The 18635-nt window shown below is 38.2% G+C and overlaps 1 non-coding gene across 1 annotated transcript; it reads left to right on the top strand.

Moving 5' to 3' along the window:
- Positions 1-967: 967 nt before the first annotated feature.
- LOC132305800 (small nucleolar RNA R71) lies at positions 968-1074 on the top strand. Its single transcript, XR_009481695.1, has one exon. It is a non-coding gene; the product is annotated as a small nucleolar RNA R71 (small nucleolar RNA).
- Positions 1075-18635: the final 17561 nt, after the last annotated feature.

Here is an 18635-nt window from a genome sequence, read left to right as displayed (position 1 = left end):
TAATTAGTCAGTGGGAGGAGAAGTTCAAATGTGATTCACTTCTTTGTCTTTTAGATTAATTTTAGGTTGGCTAGGCAAGGTACCCTTTTGTCTTTTAGACAGTACAGAAGTGAGTTGAGTTAACTGACTTTGGATAGATTGTTGAAATTGGAGTTGACTCTGAGTTAAGAGGTCAAAGTGACTCTCTAACTTTTGAATTCTTTGATCCAATTGCTTATTAGATTGATCAAGATTAATGGCAAGCATTTTCAGAATGTCCTCATAATTGGTAGCACAGTGCTACTGTGGGACAGAAGCAACATAATTACTCATTGGATCAATTGCGAGTTCTCTATTTTGATTGACCTGATTGTTCCTAGGAAAATATCCTAGAGGGACAAGAGGACCTTGAGGTTGTGCTGGCCTATTGGGATTACCTTGGAAACTGGGAGGACCACCTAAGTTTCGTAGAGGTAAATTTTGTCGCCATGAAAAATTCGGATGGTTTCTAGTATCAGGATGATATGTCTGACTAAAGGAATTAGTCGTCGGTTTCCTATAGGTATTATAGGCACAAACTTGTGCATCTGAAAGTTCAGATGTACAGTAGATTGGACAATCCTTAGTGGGATGAGATGAACTTGAACAGACATTGCATTTTACAGGTGTTAACATGAGAGCAAAGGCATCAAATTTTTTATTCAAATCTTTGACTCCTTCCACTAGACTTTGCATCACTGATTTGAATTCAGGTTCGGGTTTGATCTCAAAAGGATTAGAAGTTCTTTTGGAGGGATCATTCATAGAGAATTCGTCATCATAAGGGTTCCAGTTCCAACTTTGGGCATTCTTAGCAAGTTCTTCTAAGAAAGCATTAGCTTTTTCGGGAGTTTGGGATTTGAACTTTCCTTGGTGCATTGACTCAATCATGGTTCGGTTAGTCGGAGAAAGCCCTTTATAGAAAGAATAATCCAATTGTGCTTTCTCAAAGCCATGATGTGGGCATTTGAGAAGCAAATCATGAAAACGTTCCCAAGTTTGATGGAATTGTTCTTCATTTTTCCTTTTAAAAGTGCTTATGGCATCTCTAATTAACTCAGTTTTTTGCATTGGATAAAACTTGTTCATGAATTTTTTAACAAGTTCATCCCATGTTTTAATGGAGATTGGAGGAATAGAGTTGAACTATGAGCAAGCTTTATCATCTAAGGGCAGCGAAACAGACGCAATTTTACACCCTCATCATCTAAATGCTGATTTTTGAAAGTATTGTAAATGGTGAGGAACTTCCCTAAATTAACATAAGGTTGTTCACTCTCAAATCCATGGAATTTGGGCAACATGTTGATGATATGGGCTCTAATCTCAAATTGAGGCCCAACTGGAGGAAGAACAATACAATTGGGTGGATTGGTTGTGATGGGGGAAAAATAGTCATTTAAAGTTCTAGGAGCAAGTAAGACAACCGATTGTGCTGCTGGAACAAGTGGTGGAACTGGTGGTGCAAGTGGTGGATCCATTGGAGAAAAAATGGTTTTGGAAGAAAGTAAGGATGCTTTCTCCAAAGTAAAGATTGAAGGATCACTGGAACAACGGATTAATCGTTTGTTAACTCTTAACCAGTTGGGCATACAAAACGGACACCAAAGAGCATACGATTCTTTTTTTTTTTTTTTTTTTTTTTTTTTTTTTTTTTTTTTTGTTATAAGGGAAAGCCCTTGAGAATTAGATTCTAAAAATAGGCTAGACACTGGAGTGCACACACAAATATTTTTGGCTTTTTAATCTTGAGCTTAAATTCAAGGATGATGATTTTTTTCTAGCGTAATTAAAGCTCCTATGAAAAAGCTCCTACTCTCTTCTAGAATAATTAGAGGCTTACCAATTAAGGCTTGCCAACAAGACAACCAGGGAAGTTTTCAGTAAGAGTGGGGAGGACGAGGCATGCTTAATGACGGTACGCCTACACCCTTAGACAAAACTTTCCTTAGACATTGTCGAGTTGGAAGGTATTCACTGGAGTGACCAAAAATTAATTCGTTCAAGAGGATCTTATGAGCTATGTGAAAAAACCTATGGCCAATGTCTACTTGATTTTAAAATTAAATTAAATTTGGCTCGGGTTTGACAAATGTAAGGATTTAATGATTTGTGGGCCACGGAAAACAGGTGATGAAATCCCGACAGTATCTTGTTTGGGTTTTGTCCTTAAGTATCTTATGCAAATACTAATTAAAAGATGCACAAATAAGACAATCAATAAAATAAAAATAAAAAAAGGGAATGAGTGTGCGACCCTTTTTTTTTTTTTTTCCAAAATAAAGAAATACAAAAATAAAATAAAAGAGAAAAAATTGTGAACCTAAGGTTTAAGTTATTCTATCCTAAAATTCGCATGCAAAAGTTAATCACCTAAAAAAAAACTAAGTTTTCCTAATCTAAAAAAAATAACAATTGAAGTACTTACTTGGAAGACAAAGCTATCGTTTGTCGTTTGTTCCACGTGCACTTCAATGACAATATCCAAACTTTTGAATGTTCCAAAATAAGTCCCCAATTTGAATCGGCAATTTTTTTTTTCTTTTTTTATTGTCTTCTTCTTCTTCTTTTTCTTTTTTTTTCTTTTTTTTTTTTTTTTTTCAGAATTGGTTTACAGCAGAACCAGTTTGTAGAACTGGTTTAGATTCTTGTCCAGGTCTGAACTAGGACAGTGCTACCTTAGTAGCCAAACAGAGGGATTAGGGCCTTTTTTTTTTTTTTTTGTTAATTACACTCACACTTCCTGAGGTTTGCCCAATTGACAACCAGATGAAAAGTGACCTATTTTTGAACAATAACACCCCCTTAGGTTTGGTAAAGTTAACAATGATACCCCTCCCACGTCTGACACAAGATAAGTTGACGTTAATGACCTTTGACTAGTCAATTGACCTATTTAAATCACAAATTTACTATTTTAGCCTTTAGCAATCATCTTTACATATCAAACCCACCTAACACACTTCAATGACAGAAAGCAACCCATTTCCCAATTGTGAAAGATGCTCAAGTCCAATTTGAAGAGGAACTCAAGCTGAAAGAATCAATTGATTACATACAAGCTCTCACCTAATAAACAACAATAACCACCCACCGTCTCAATATTTAGCCACAAAATTGCTAAGTTTATATATATATATTTATATATATTATGTTTCTATTCTAGTTTCGATTATGTGATATGTGTTGTATGGGTATCAGTCACTGCGTAATGTGTATGGAATTAGAGATAGGGTGAAGAGAATGGCACTTTTAGGTCTAAACAGAGGAGGTAAAAGGAGAAGAAATCGAAGAAAACCTCCGAACCATCACCACCGCAAGAATAGCAATGGTTATAACCATAATTTGATGATGTAGGTATATATATATATATATATATATACCTACATCATCAAATTATGGTTATAACCATTGCTATTCTTGCGGTGGTGATGGTTCGGAGGTTTTCTTCGATTTCTTCTCCTTTTACCTCCTCTGTTTAGACCTCTCTATAATCCTCATCTCCTTCGACAATGAAGACCTCAAAATTGAAACAGCTATACCCAAAAAGGCCAATATATATATATATATACCTACATCATCAAATTATGGTTATAACCATTGCTATTATATATATATATATATACCTACATCATCAAATTATGGTTATAACCATTGCTATTCTTGTGGTGGTGATGGTTCGGAGGTTTTCTTCGATTTCTTCTCCTTTTACCTCCTCTGTTTAGACCTCTCTATAATCCACATCTCCTTCGACAATGAAGGCCTCAAAATTGAAACAGCTATACCCAAAAAGGCCAACACCCTGTAGCATTGGATCGCGGAAGAAGAAGCACGATTTGAATTCGCCCAAATTACTTTCCCATAACCCAATCTCCTCCACCGACGAGTTATTCATTGACCGTGTCCTCCTCCCTCTCCACCTTTCTTCACTGCTCGAACCACCTAGTCACCGGTTTTGCAAAAACTTTTCAAGTAATTTGATTACCAGTGGTGGGTCTTTGGGCTCGTTGTCGTCGTTGAAAAAGAAGAGGGGTGGGTCTTCAGGCTCGTTGTCGTATGATCAGAACAATCATCGTTCTCATTCAAGAGGCTCGAAGAAATGGTCATAACGGTGGTCGGAATGGTGTGTTCGTGGTCGCAGACATTGAACTTTGTGATTTTCCCCAAAATATATTAGATATATTTATGTGTGTTAAGGTGTGAAAATTAGGGATTGTGATTTGTCAAAAGAGAGAGATAATATGGGGTCGCTGACCATTGTGGTGGAGAATAGAGAGAAATGGTGATTGTTGTGGAGATTGCAGTGGTGGTATGGAGGATGAAGAAAGAGAATAGGGGATGGGGCATAAAGAAATTGGTGATAAGGAGGCTGGACTCATTGTGTGACATACTTTATTTTACAAAGATGTTTTGGTCTTTTTAAAATGTATGATATTTTACAATTAAAATTAATTAAATATTGAAGGGTATTCTTGTCTTTTCTCATCTTTTAATGGCACGTCTGGATCAAATTTCTAACAGGAGTGTCTTTGTTAAAAAGTGGGCTAACTTTCGAATGCCTGTCAATAAGGCAAATCTCAGGGGTGTGAGTGTAATTAATCCATTTTTTTTAAAAAAATAATATATATAAGATATATTATATATTATACATATATATGTCTCTGAAGTTTCCCAAAGTTCTCTGTAACAGAAAAGAGTAGCAGACAAGGATGGAGGCGGCTTGCGGCGGTGCTTGGCGGAAGCTCGCGAGCAAGGTGGAGAGGACCGGCGGCGGGCTGGTTCGGCTCGGCGGTGGAGATGGCAGCGGAGAGCCGGCAAGCGGTGGCTTCGGATTGGTTGCACTCGGTGCCGGCCGTGAGACAGCGGGCTTGGATTTGTTATTTTGCGGCGCGTGAGCTGGGCCGGAGGCGACCGTGGCGGAGATGGTGAACTCAGCCGTGAGCTGCGGGTAGAACGGCGGCTTGTTGGACTTGAAGCGGCGACGGCGAGCTTCTGGCGCCGGCGGGCGGTTAGTCCGTAAGCTCGGACAGAAAGGTTTTCCGGCTGATGGCGGCGAATCTGCGACCAGAGAAGTCGCGAACCCTGTGAGAATGGAGGACTGTGGTGCTGCACCGGCGAGACAAGACGGCCAGAACCGGCCGTGAACGGAGATGGGGACGGGCTGATGGTTGCGGCGGCGAGCTCCGATCCGGTCGTGAGGAAGCGGCTGTGAACTCGCAGCGGTGCACGGGCGGGCTTGGTTGAACTCGGCCGGTGAGAACAATTGAAATGGCAGTAAGTAATGAAGTACCACCAGAGCAAATTTTTTTGCCTTTTTTTTTTTGCACTGAAAGTAAACACCAACAGTGGAACACGAAATTTTGAATTTCTTTTTTTTTTTTTTTTTTTTTCAATAAAAAACAACTACACTTGTTAGCGCAGAAAATAAAGTGGGAAAAATGAAAGCTACAGGCACATAACAAAACTCAAGCCAAACAGTGACCGAATGAGTTTTTTTTTATTTTTTATTTTTTATTTTTGGTAATTAAAAGAAAAATATAAAATCAAAAGAAGTCAGACAGACAAATAAGATAAAAATAAAAAAATAAAAAATAGAAAAGAGATAAAAGATAGAAGAGAAATGGGTCCAAATTTGGAAACTCAATTTTGAAGCGACAACGACGCTATTTGATAGGTGTGCATTTATGAATTTGCTTACAATCATTTAGCTAAAAATGTCTAATGGTAAATAGGGTCGAATCACGTATTCAAGTGAGTTTTGTTTTCAAACGGGATTTTTAAAACATTGATTTTAAAGTTTGTCACTGATTAGAAATGAATATTGGACAACAAATATTTAAAGCAATATTAGATTGAGAAATTTCAAGTATATAAATTAAGAGCAAGAAACTGATGAGTAATAAAATAATAAGGCATTGAGAAGAAAACTAATTAGGATAGGTGCATTTATGAAATTATGATTATTTATTTTGTGTATAGATAAAATATATTCTAATTCAAAAAATTTTGCTCAAAATTTTTTGAAATTATATTTTTATTTTATATAATTGGGAGATAATTATGAGCATAGTGAAAATTTTGATCTTATTATGTGAAATAGAATAATATTTTTTATTTGATTTTTGGAAGCAAAGTAATAAAATAAATGAATGTATGCTGCAAAATTTGATTGTAGATGGTCTTAAAGAATGTTATAGTTGACCTCACAAAAGGAGAAAAACTAGTTACCAATAATGACTTGTGGCATGAGAAGATTCAATTCGTTTGATGAGTAAGAAGTCTTAGAGACATTGAGCAATAGCATGATCCCACCTGAGGAGGGCAATACACCCAAAATTGTCGAAATATGGAACCTTACTAAGATTAGGTGAGACAGATCGATGCATGCGTTTTACTATTATGAACAACATGAAAAATGATCTTATTGGGGAGTTTGATAATTTTCCCAAAGTCCAGAATATGCAGAACCAATTGAAAATTGCTTTTGGAGGGACCACTACTATAAGGCTACGTGCCTAAACCCATAAGTTTGAATGGTATAAGATGGAATCCAAGCACACTATGGCTGAACACTTGAGGTTGAAACCAACATTAATCCGTGATCTCAAAGCTACTGATCAAGAATGATCTTACTGATGAAAAATTGATATGAATTTTTTCAATTATTAAAGACCACTCGCAATAAAACGAATTCTTGTAGGATAGAATTATATTGAGGGTGTCGAATGTCAAAGATTGCGTTGGAATTGCTAAGTATAAAATTAATCCTAATTCAATTAAATGGAAAGGTGATTTTGTGATTTTATTAATTCTAATTGCAAATGAAATTAAAAATCAGAATTAAACTAAGTTAAACGAAAATAGATATCAAGAGAGTGGGACTTAGGAGATTGATTTTACCACTATCCTCGTAATCATAGTTAATTATCAATATTTCAGGGAAATTATTATCATATATATTTAAGTTTCATGTGGCTACAAGCGTACAATGATCACGTCAAGAAGATTTACACAATCAATTATTAAGTATAGCTTATCTTCAGTTGGTACCATTTATCTACCTAACTACTTTAATCTAAGGTGTAGTACAACCCGTCTCCTTAAGCATGAACTATCAAAATACTTGTTTGTATAAGCAATTAATTAAAACCATTGCATAATTATCATTCCAATTATCACAGAAAATAAGAATGATTTGGGTTATATTAAAACACAATGAATTTATAAGACAAGAAAAGAATTCCATAAAAATTGACTATAAATTTAAAATCCAATTACATTAGTACAACTAATGTAATTCTCACAATTATGCAATCAATACACATGTATATGAAAATCCCTAAATATATAGATAATTAAACCATGTTACTTGGTTAGGGTTACATCAATTCCCTAAGAGATGATTTAGCTACGCATGAAGAAGGTAGAAGTCTTCAATGGTGTGATGAACGCCATCTCCATGGACTGCAACTTTTATTGGAATCATCTTCTTCAAGCTTTAACAATGGAATATTGCTCCAAGCAACAAATTAGATAATCACTAGCATTTTTTTTTTATAAGCATTGGTGTAGTCCAATAATTATGTGCTTTAACCAGCGTTCTCTGACGGGGGCTATGGCCGTTCCTTATACGCCAAAATTGATGTAGTGAAAGAAAAGCTTTTTGGGTCAAATTTAAATTTATAAAAACCCTACCAATACTACTACTAACGTAGCAAGAGTGAGTAGGGATCGTCCCAAGGGATTGTGAGGATCGAGCAATGTTGCGGAATTACAATTAGGGCTAGTAGGTCGAGTAATCAAACAATTGGTTGGTTGGTTGATTAAAGAGCAACTAAATTAAACTAAGTAATGACAAAATAGTGCAATTAAGAGTAAGTAAGAGAGAGAGAGAGAGATCTTGGGGTTTAGAAATCACCACCAAGCAATGCATTTCTATATCATTGACAAGTGATTAATGAGGGCAAATAGTGGGTTGCAATATTGGTGTGTGTGTATTTGGTCGATTCAACAAGAAAGGATGACTAGTTAAGCATGTATTGTCTAAACATCATGTGAAAGGCATAATAGCTATGAAGCATATATTGTCTAAACAACATGTGTAAGGCACAATAAATCAAAACAAGTCATTAATCATTTCATTAAGCTCACAAACCAAATACAATACAAGGATAGAGACATATGCTAATTGCATTCAAAAGCTTGGATCATCAAACAACAAGCATAGATTGTTCTCCCATTTAACACTACACTACAACTACACTACATCTACACTACTAGCATGAAACTAAACTAAGTGAGAGGCACAATCCATCAAGAGATAAGCATGAACCATCAAGAGAATCACAAAAGCATTCTTTTAAGCACAATGTTTTGACAATCTCTAAGTCTATAGCATTAATACACATAAACATCCATCAATAACACAAAATCTAGAGATAAACACATGAACATCTATTCTAGCATACATAGACATATGGATAGAATGAAATGACTAATTGGAAGCATTAAACTACATAAATCATTGAATAAACAAGATCTATATATATATATCAAAGTGTCAAAACATCAATTACAATACTAATCCCTCAATAATACACAAGATTAAGATATAGAAAGCATGCTTGGGGCTAACTCTAGCCCCCAAGAGGATGTCTAGCCACTCATGGTGATGATGCTCCAACCCTTAAGGGCTAATTCCATGGTTGAAATCTGCTCCTTGTTGATGAAGAGTCTCTAATGGTGTCTCTAGCCTCCTCCTCCTCCAAACTTCCTCTCCAAGAGATGATATGAAAATAATATTGGCTCTCCCTTGAAAAAACAATCCTTATCCTTATATAGGTAGGTCAAAATGACACCCAAAATGAGCTGGGGTCATGCACACAATATTTCCTAATGATTGGATAAAGGACAACTTTCAATGAGATGGAATTTTAACTTTTTTGCACTGGAGGAAGTTCGATCGATCGAACCTTGAACTTAAATCGATCGAAAGTAAGTGAGATCGATCAAACTTAGGCTGGATCGATCCAACTGGCTGAGCTTTTTGGAAAAAGACAAATTCGAGATATTTATGGGAAAAGGACAAAAGTGGTTAGTGGGTGGTACAGCTGTGGATATGATCAATCATTTGAATAAGGAAAAAAGTGTTCGATCAATCGAAGGATGGTGTTGGATCGATCGAACTTTTGGAACTTTATGCTTTTGGGTCAAGGCTTGGATCTATCTTGAAGTGCTGAGATCGATCATTGTTCGATCGATTGAACCTTGAACTTAGATCGATCGAACTTTGCTGCTTGCCACCTTTGGCTTCATTTGCTTCCTTCTTTCTCCACTTTGCCTTTTCTTTGATTAATCGCAGAATTGCTTCAATTAAGCTCTTATTTGGCTGAGTTATCTTATTTTCAGGATAAGTGCCTGAAAATGGAAATAATACGAAATCAATCTAAAACGGTAAAGTAAGATAGATAAAGGTACTAGAATGCCTGAGCTTAAGGGGTTTAAATACGCACTTTTCAGTGCTCAACGCATCCCCAAACTTAAATATTGTTAATCCCTAGCAATGAACTAGAAAGTAAAGGAAAGAAATAAACAACTATACAAGTATGAATCTATAAAACAATAAATGGATAACGCCACTTTCGTAGGGAACATATTTGTATTTAGCATATGCAACAAGCTTTTTAAATCCCTAGGTTACCCCTAGTGGACGAGTGAAGTCTCGTGAGGGTTTCTAGAAATGATACCCACAAATATTAAGCTCATTCTTTCAAAAGAGGTACCAATATTGCAAACAAGCATTGGGAGAAAACTACCTCAAGTATGCAATTTTTCAAACCTTTCTAAGCAATCTCCTAAAATGTCAACATCAAGCAAGCAAGTATGGTCCTCCACACATCAAGAAAATGATCATGCAAATCAAAACAACTCTAGAATCCTTTTGAGTGGACCGGCATCAAATGTGTTGCTATCTAAGCCAACTAAAGAATTAATCACATCCTTACCCTCAAACTAGCACACAAATCTAGTACCGATCATCAAGACAAAAAGTGGACCTTTTATTAAAGCTTTATTGTTCTAGGTGCGATTATTCTTTTCACTCATTCAAATTTTTTTTTTTTTTTTTTTATTGAGGATCAAAGATGGAAGTATAGTGCAATGTGTTGATCTATTAAGCTTTCTAGCGATTCATGAGGTCGAGCGTTAGGTCAATGACTCCCAAACCAGACAGCTTTAGGGCATTAGGTGTTCAAACACCCCTACGGATTTACAAGCTCAAATCAACTAGGCTAAAAATCAAGACAACCTCCATCTAATCATTTCCAACTTCTCACCTTTTTGGGAGAAGTCCTCACTTTTTTTATTGCTTTTGCAACTTTTTTTTTAATTTTTTTTTATTGGAATTATTAACCTAGAGTTTGGGCCCTCCACCTTTCGACGCGAGAAGTTCAATGCTTGATGAGGCTAGAATCCCGGCTACTTAGTGGAAAGGGGTTGTTATCCACCTTTATCAAGAATGAAAGCTTTCAATGCACTACTAGCCCAATTGGGATATAATCAATTCAATAATTAACAAAGCATGTACCCCACAAATGAATGCTAGTGTGCGCCGGTGCTAGTGTAGAAGACTAGAGTGAATCTCAAAACAATCACAAAATTAGGATGATGTGGACCACATATGCAAGCAAGATATCAATCTTTCGAAAAATTTACTCCTAAATGGCTTCTACAAGGCATACAAGGAGTATTGGCCTCTCAAGTCAAGCAATTTTTAAATTTCAAGCAATATAGTCCTCAAAAGATCAAAATCATAGCTAGATGTGGACCAATCATAGAAATATCCCTCAAATACACAAGTCATGCTAAAAATTTGAATTTAAAACTAATACTGTAGAGCACCATTCGCCCCCTAAACTTAAATTGCACAATGTCCTCAATGTGCAAAGAGAACAAAGGAAAGAGTATACCAGTGCAACTAAGCAAGAATGATTGAGACTGAAGTATCCGAAGTGGGTGGCATGGCCCCCCCCCCCCCCCCCCCCCCCCCCCCGCCCCCCCAAAACTTGGGATGAACTGAAAATTGGCACTTGGATAAACTTATTAGATAACAAAATGGGATAATCAGTGCACAGTGGTCATGCAAGTGTAAATGGGATAAATAGATAACAAAATGAGAGAGGTATAAGAGTGGTCCTGGAAATTGGGTAGCACTCTCTCACTGAAGTCACTGTAATGCACCTGATGGAGTCAAACATATAGATATGAGAATACAATCATATGACATCCATAGCAAAAATAGATATATAAAATAGAGAAAATGTAGATACAACAAAAATATTAAAGCTGATAGACCGGCTGTAAAAATAATACAGTGACAATAATAAAGTATCAAAAGGCGAGATGGATTATAAGATAGAAAGGACTGGGAGCTCAGGAAGATGAAGTAGGACGGGCAGTGATAAGCGCCGAATAATGTATATTCAAGCGCCCTAAATTACATTAACAAAGTCCAGTTATTAATTATTTTATGTAGATTAACTCCAATTCTATGTTTTTATGCATTTTCAGGTTCATTGGCTAAAATGGAACAAGAATAAGGCCTTGTGGAATCTTGAGCAACAAAAGGTGCCAATGCTGAATTCTGGCAGCAGTAGAGCCTGGACTTTGCTTGCCATTTTGACCTTCCAAACTCGAGAACTGGACTTCCCTCATAACATGAAAGATTTAGAGCTCTGAATCAGCTTTCCAAATCTTCAAGTGGTTCATCATTCGGAGTTCGGAGCAGAGAGTTATGATCTTCACAACAGAGGTGCGCAGAACTGCCTATCAGCACTGATGTACTTCCTTTCTCCCCATTTTCGACCAACCAGACTTGAGATTTGGGTCTTCATCAAAACATGAAGTTTTTAAAGCACTGAATCAGCTCTCCAAAGCTTCAAACAGATCGTCATTCGGAGTTCGGGGCACAAAGTTATAGCAGTTTTCCCAAAATAGGTCAGCACTGAGCAAGAGGAGCATGTTGCACATTGCACTAAGTTAGAGTGCTCGAAGTCACCAAGCGTGTGCTCGAAAATCAGGCAGAATGCCCTTCGGAAATGGCTCATTTCAGCCCACTTGCACATTGGTTTCCTCAATGCCATCTTCCTTCTTTATGAAGTGGTTGGAGGTGTTCCTTGGAGGAGAGAGGGTATTGTTGGAGCATAAAAGGCTACCCAAAGGCCACATATATCATTAAGCTTTATCTTGAGCAAGAGAAAGGGGAGAGAAGAGAGCAAGGAGAAGGGTGTTCTTGAGTGCTACAGTAGGAGCTCGAAAATGGAGATGAGGATGATGCTTCTTCCTTCTTCTAGCTCACCAATGGGTAACTAAACCTCATCTAGGGAGGTGATGAAACCCCTCCCTTGTAAGCATGTGTTAGTATAGTTTATTTTTGGGGATTACAATGTATTTTTTATAGTCTTTCCATGGTCAAGAGCCTCATTTTTGTTGTAATGAATGTTGAATGTTTTAAATGATTATTGTGAGTTATTCATCTTGTCTTGGATGGTTGCTTTTCTTAATCATATTGCTTGCACTTCCATGGTGACAATGGAAGTTAGATCATGGAATGGTTTTAATGGCATGGAGTTGGAGAACCTAGATAGTTCATGGCTTAGGGTTTCCCTTTGATGGGCTATACTTGATTCTTAGCTTTATGTGCATTCACCATTTAAATTAGGGCTTGATAATCCTTGGCTTAGTAAGCATGTTCTAAGCTACATTTTAGTTTAGGTAGTTGATCATGTGAACCTTTGATGGTTTATTCTTGCCTTTCTAATTAAATGAACTTCTTAAGGATATTATAGCAACCTAGTATTGTTATGTATCATGACTATCATATATGTTGTTTTCCCCTTAAATTAATCTTAACCTAGCATGTGTATAGGGATGGAGGTGGATTCATTTCCCTAGCCTTCTTTACTTGTACTTCACTCCCTTGAATTCTTGCAATTTATTGTTTTATGCACTTTTAATTTCCTAGCTTAAGTGACATCCAACAAAACCTCTATACACCCTTCATCATTCTAAGAATGATTCTAGACATTTAGGTTGTATTAGACTAGCGTAGTCCCTGTGGTTCGACTTACCCGACCAATAGCCCTATTTTACAATGATTCGTGCTATTGCGAAGGTTGATGTATAGTTGATCAACCGATCAGGCAGGTCTGGCTCCGCGGATGTCTCTGGATAAATCTCTGAACATGGTCGCGACATTCGTGCGGAAGGCAGTAAACTCAGCTCTGTGGGCTGTGAGGTCAACTCGGATGGTAACAATAGCATCCTCGAGTGTCGACAGACGTACTCCAAAGCCGGGGGTCATATCTGGAGTCTCAGGCATAGATGAATCAGAAGAAAGCTCCTGAGTCTGCTCCTGTTCATGAATGGGTGACCTGGCTAGAGAGTCCTGCTCTACATCATCTGCAGGGCGCTCTAAGTCGATGTCTAAATGCTCGACAGCTTGATCGACTGGTGCGTCGTCCGCTGCGGGATGTGCTGCTACTGCCTCTGCCGGTGCCTCTGCCTGGGCCTGTGTTGCCGCCTCCTCCTCTAACTCCAGCTCTGCAGCCGCCAGTACGGCATGGACCTGCAAGCGAGTGATAATAGCTCTGTAGCTCTTGTCCTAGTCCTTCTTAGAAGTAACAGGAACGTCTCTCGGGGTGCTCCTGCGGGTGGATGGGATAGCGCTGGTCAATGAGAATCTAGGTGATGAGGTGGCAGAATGGAAGAGACTTGGCCCTTCCGGGCGCCTCCTTGCTGAAGTACTCATCCTAGAGCTTCCTCATCATGCTCTAGATAAGCGCAGGAATAGACACCCAGTGGCCGGTATAGAAGGCGTACAGGGCTACTAGATAGTCGCCCTGCCTCTGAATCTTGTGTCCTGCCATGTATATGTTTCGGTAGAGCACCGAATTTGTAAACCACAGGTCATCCAGCAAGAATGTCCGGGTGGTGAAAGTCTCGCCACCAGCATGATGACCTGTGAGAAAAATTGCCATATCGGTGTAAGAAGGCCTGTGGAACCTGGGATATGTCTCATGTAGCTCGGGCGGGCACAGATGTGGACAGCGAGTCGAACGGGCCAGAGTATCCACTGTAATGGTGATCTCATGGCCATCGATAGAGGAAATGAGCTCGGCTGTAGTGCGCGGCGACGGTAGGAGGTTCTGGTAGAACAACCATACCAATCGCAGGTAGATCAGCTCTGTGACTGGGGCAAAAATAGCTGAGAGGCCCTGCTGAATGATGTCTTGATAGGCAGATCGAGTCAGCACCGATCTGAAGAAGAATGCGGTGTCAAATGCTGACTCGTGCTCGATAGTCATGTGTGCATATCTAGGCGTGAGTCTGTCACGCTATAGATGAGCTGGCTGAACAGGTGGAGCAGGCTGAGCTGGCTGCTCAGCGCCTCTATGCGGTGGAGATGGTGATGGAGTGAATGCTGGATGAGTTGGCGACTGGGGTGGAGTAGGGTGTAATGGCTCCTCTATATGAGAGGGCTGGGCAGTCACCCCAGTCTGCTGTCGGACTCTCCTCTGTGTGTGCTCGGGGCTAGGATCCTCGACATGCGATGGACCGGCCCCGTCGTCAAGTCTGCAGCTGGAGCCGTGACGGTGTTTACGTGCTACCGTCTTAACGCGAGCCATAGTCTGCAAATAGAAATTCAAAAGTTAGTGCTAGCATATATAGAATATAAAGCACAATATAGAAATATGTATGTCAAATAAGATAGACAAAACAAAATATTGCATGATTCTATGCAAGTGGCAGAATATGAAACATGCTAAACAATGTGAGTATAAAATGCATCCAATGTGTAATATCACAGGCATTGGGCATATATAAGGTAGTATGAACATAAGATAAGATAAATGAAGTATGTATATGAGATCTATGAAATTCGATCGATCAGAAAAAGAATTGAGATTGATCACAAAAGTTGGATCGATCGAATGTGGGGTTGGATCGATCGCAATTATTCGATTGATCAAAAATTTGTTCGATCGATCGAACAGTGCGACGATAAAACCTAATAGTCACAAATCTGTGACTTTTGAAGCATGGGGCTCACACGAATGAGTTCGTGGGCCCTCCAACAACACAAATCAAGCCTAAATGCACTCCAAACGTGGCCCAAACACCCAAATCTAACAAAATCTTCAAAATCTATGCACACATATACACACACACATATATATATAGACATGGATGCTAAAACTTTGAGAATGGAAGATTCAACATGAGAGCAACATGATTACGACATTTGAAACAAGTATTGATACATGAGAGTTCAAAACTAGGGAAGGATGTCTCGGATCTTACCTCAAGAGAGCGAGAGAATGGAGAATGAACTGAGATGATCTGAGATGAAGAGGATGGAGATGAACTGAGATTCGAGATGCTTGGATCTCACCGGAGGAGTTGCCGGAGCTAAGAGAGGTGATTCACAGTGATAAGAGGCTAGGGTTTGGTGAGTGAGATCGATCCAAATTATCGATCTCAAGACCCTTGGATCTGTTTTTAAAAACATTTCCTGACTAGTTCGATCAATCGAACTTTGATGAACTCCTTTCAAAGTATTTTTGGATTTTTGGGGTTTTTTTTTTTTAAATTTAATTAATTTAAAACTAAATAAATTAAAATATTTTTTAATTTTTGAAAACTTGTTGAAAATTAAAACAAAATAAAATGAGAGAGAAAATAAAAATGAAAATATTTTTGGATTTTTGAAAAGTTGAAAAGTCAAACTAAAGTTAAAATAATGAAATGAAGATTTGTGATCGATCGAAACAAGCCTTCGATCGATTAGACAGAGGTAAGAATATGTAGGTTTTTGGTTCAAAAATTTGGCTAAGTGTTAGAACATGAGATGGATCGAACTTGGAAGTTAGATCGATCGAAGGTCTCTTGATCGATTTTGGAGTTGGTTCGAACGATCAGACAGAGAGCTGAAATATGCAGGTTGATGTAGGCTCAAAATTTTTCTAAGTGTTGAGTTATGAGATCGATCGAACTTGGAAGTTGGATCGATCTAAGGTCTCTTGATCGATTTTGGAGTTGGTTCGAACGATAGGATAAAGAGGTGATTTGGATGTAGGTTTCTGCAGGTCGAAAATTTTTCTAAGTGTAGGATGCAGAGAAGAGTTCGATCGATCGAACTCAAGTTTGAGATCGATCAACTTTGATAAATGCTCAATAATGACATGAAAGCTTATGCAATCCTCACCAAAGTTCCTTGAAATGCATATGAACCAAAAATAAATATCTAGACTTCGCAAGAAATGAAATGAAAGATAGAAATGGGGGAGGAATAGGGTTTTGACACCCTACGAATGCTTTTGCTAGTCTTTAACATCTCTAGCAAGACATTGGGCTCTTTTAGCCGGATCAAAGATCTTATAATGCATCCCCTCCTTGTTGGGGTGATAGATGCTTTGAACTCCACCCAACAAATGGTTCTTTGAAGAACTTGTTGGATTAAGCTCAAAGAAAGTCTTTGGTCCTTTATCTATAATTACAACTTTTGGGCTTCCATGCCCTTTCAAAGTAAGAGTTTGAAACAAGACTTTTAGAATGCAAGGTTAAAGATGATCCTTCGGAAGTTTTGGTTTTACATAAAAGCTCATTTCCTTTGCATTGAAGATCATGACATTCATCTACAACATTGACTTCTCCTTCATATTTGTCAAATGAATTGGGTGTAGGATTAAAGATATTCAACTTCACCTTCATGTGGCCAAATGAAATCTTCATTATCCCCGTCCTACAATTGATGTTGGCATTAGCGGTTGCTAAGAAAGGACGGCCAAGGATAACGGGAATTTGGCTCTTACGATTGGGAACCGGTTCCGTGTCTATGACAACGAAATCAACTGGGAAGAAAAATTTGTCAATCCTTATCAAAACATCCTCAATTATACCCCTAGTCTTCTTAATGGATCAGTCGACAAGTTGCAAAACTACCGACGTCGGTTTCAATTCACCTAAGCCCAATTTGACATAAACCGAGTATGGAAGAAGATTAACACTTGCTCCTAAGTCAAGAAGTGCCCGATTAATGATATGATCACCAATAATGCATGATGTAGTGGGTGAACCGGGGTCCTTAAACTTTGGAAGAGTGTTATGTTGCAAAATTGAGCTTACTTGCTCGGTCAAAACCACTTTTCTTGGTGCTTGGCTCTTGTTCTTTCGTTTTTGGGTGCACAAGTCTTTCAAGAATTTGGCATAAGCCGGAATTTGCTTGATTGCATCTAATAGTGGAAGATTAACTTTCACTTGCCTAAACATTTCCATGATTTCATTGGTTTTTGCCTTTTACTTGTCTTTTGAAATGAATCCTTTTAAGGCATCCGGAAATGGAACCTTTGGTTCAAACATTTTTTCAAAATTTTCTTTTGAACTCTCTTCAACACAAGAAATTTTCAAATCATTTTTAAATAAAACCTTTTCAACATCCTTTTTCAAAACTTCTTTTTCAAACACATCTTTTAAGACTTTCTCATCTACAAGGTCATGTATATGCAATGAAGGAGGAATGGGATGTGAAACGGGACGGCTGACAACTTGAGGTTACACCAGTTCACTCTCTTCATTAGACACTCTAACTTGATTGTTCACAATCCTACCACTCCGCAAGGTAGTCACCGCATTAACATGTTTAATGGCGTGGCCTTCCGATGAGGAATGAGTTTCCACAACACATTGTTGCTTAGGTGGGGCATTTATAGGCATCTTTCCCTTCTCTCTTGTATTAAGAGTGCTTGCTATTTGCCCTACTTGGGTTTCTAGCTTTGCAATAGATTGATTGTGAGAATGAAGCAATTGAGTGTTAGCCTCTAAAGTGCCCAAATCATTCAAAACTTTCTCTTCAAATGCGGGAATTCTAGTATTACCTTGGGAATAGGATTGGTTGGGAAAATGAGAATTAGCAAATTGATTCCCTTGTGATTGATAGGGTCTATAACCTTGGGATCCTTGGTTTTAAAGTGGAGGTGGAATGTACTTCCCTTGAAAACCGCCTTGGGAAGGGTTTGAGCCATCTCCTTGGTTTTTCCAAGAGAAATTTAGATGATTCCTCTAACTTGGATTATAATGAGTACCATAAGGATTGTTCCATTAGTTCACAAAAGCCGCATTGACTTGTTCATTAGGTTCACTTTGCACTTGTCCGTGAGGACAATGAGAAATAGAATGAAGAACACTAGAACAAGTCATACATGTTTCATTTGATGCACGATGAGAATGGTTAGGGAAGGAGGATACTTGGTTCGCTGAGTTTTAGTTAATAAAAAATTGATCAAACCTTTGAGACAAAGACTTCATTTCGGCGGCTATTTCATTTGAATGTTCGACTTGATGTAAGCCAACACTCTTCCTACCTTGTGAATTTCTACCATTCTTGGATGATAGTGTTCTATGCAACGAATTTTCACTCATGCTTTCATAGAGACGCCACACGTCATCCTCATGCCTATCAATGTATGAGCCACCCATGGAAGCATCAACCATACCCTTATAATTGTCCGATAAGCTCTTAAAGAACTATTGAACTAATTGCCATTTGGGCATGTCATGAT

The sequence above is a fragment of the Cornus florida genome, unplaced genomic scaffold, assembly GCF_030987335.1.
Source record: "Cornus florida cultivar Cherokee Brave unplaced genomic scaffold, ASM3098733v1 CherokeeBrave_3.0.0_Hap2_Chr04, whole genome shotgun sequence".
NCBI classification, from domain to species: Eukaryota; Viridiplantae; Streptophyta; class Magnoliopsida; order Cornales; family Cornaceae; genus Cornus; species Cornus florida.
Note: the sequence above shows the minus strand (reverse complement) of the source record. Positions and strands in the feature narration are given on the sequence as shown.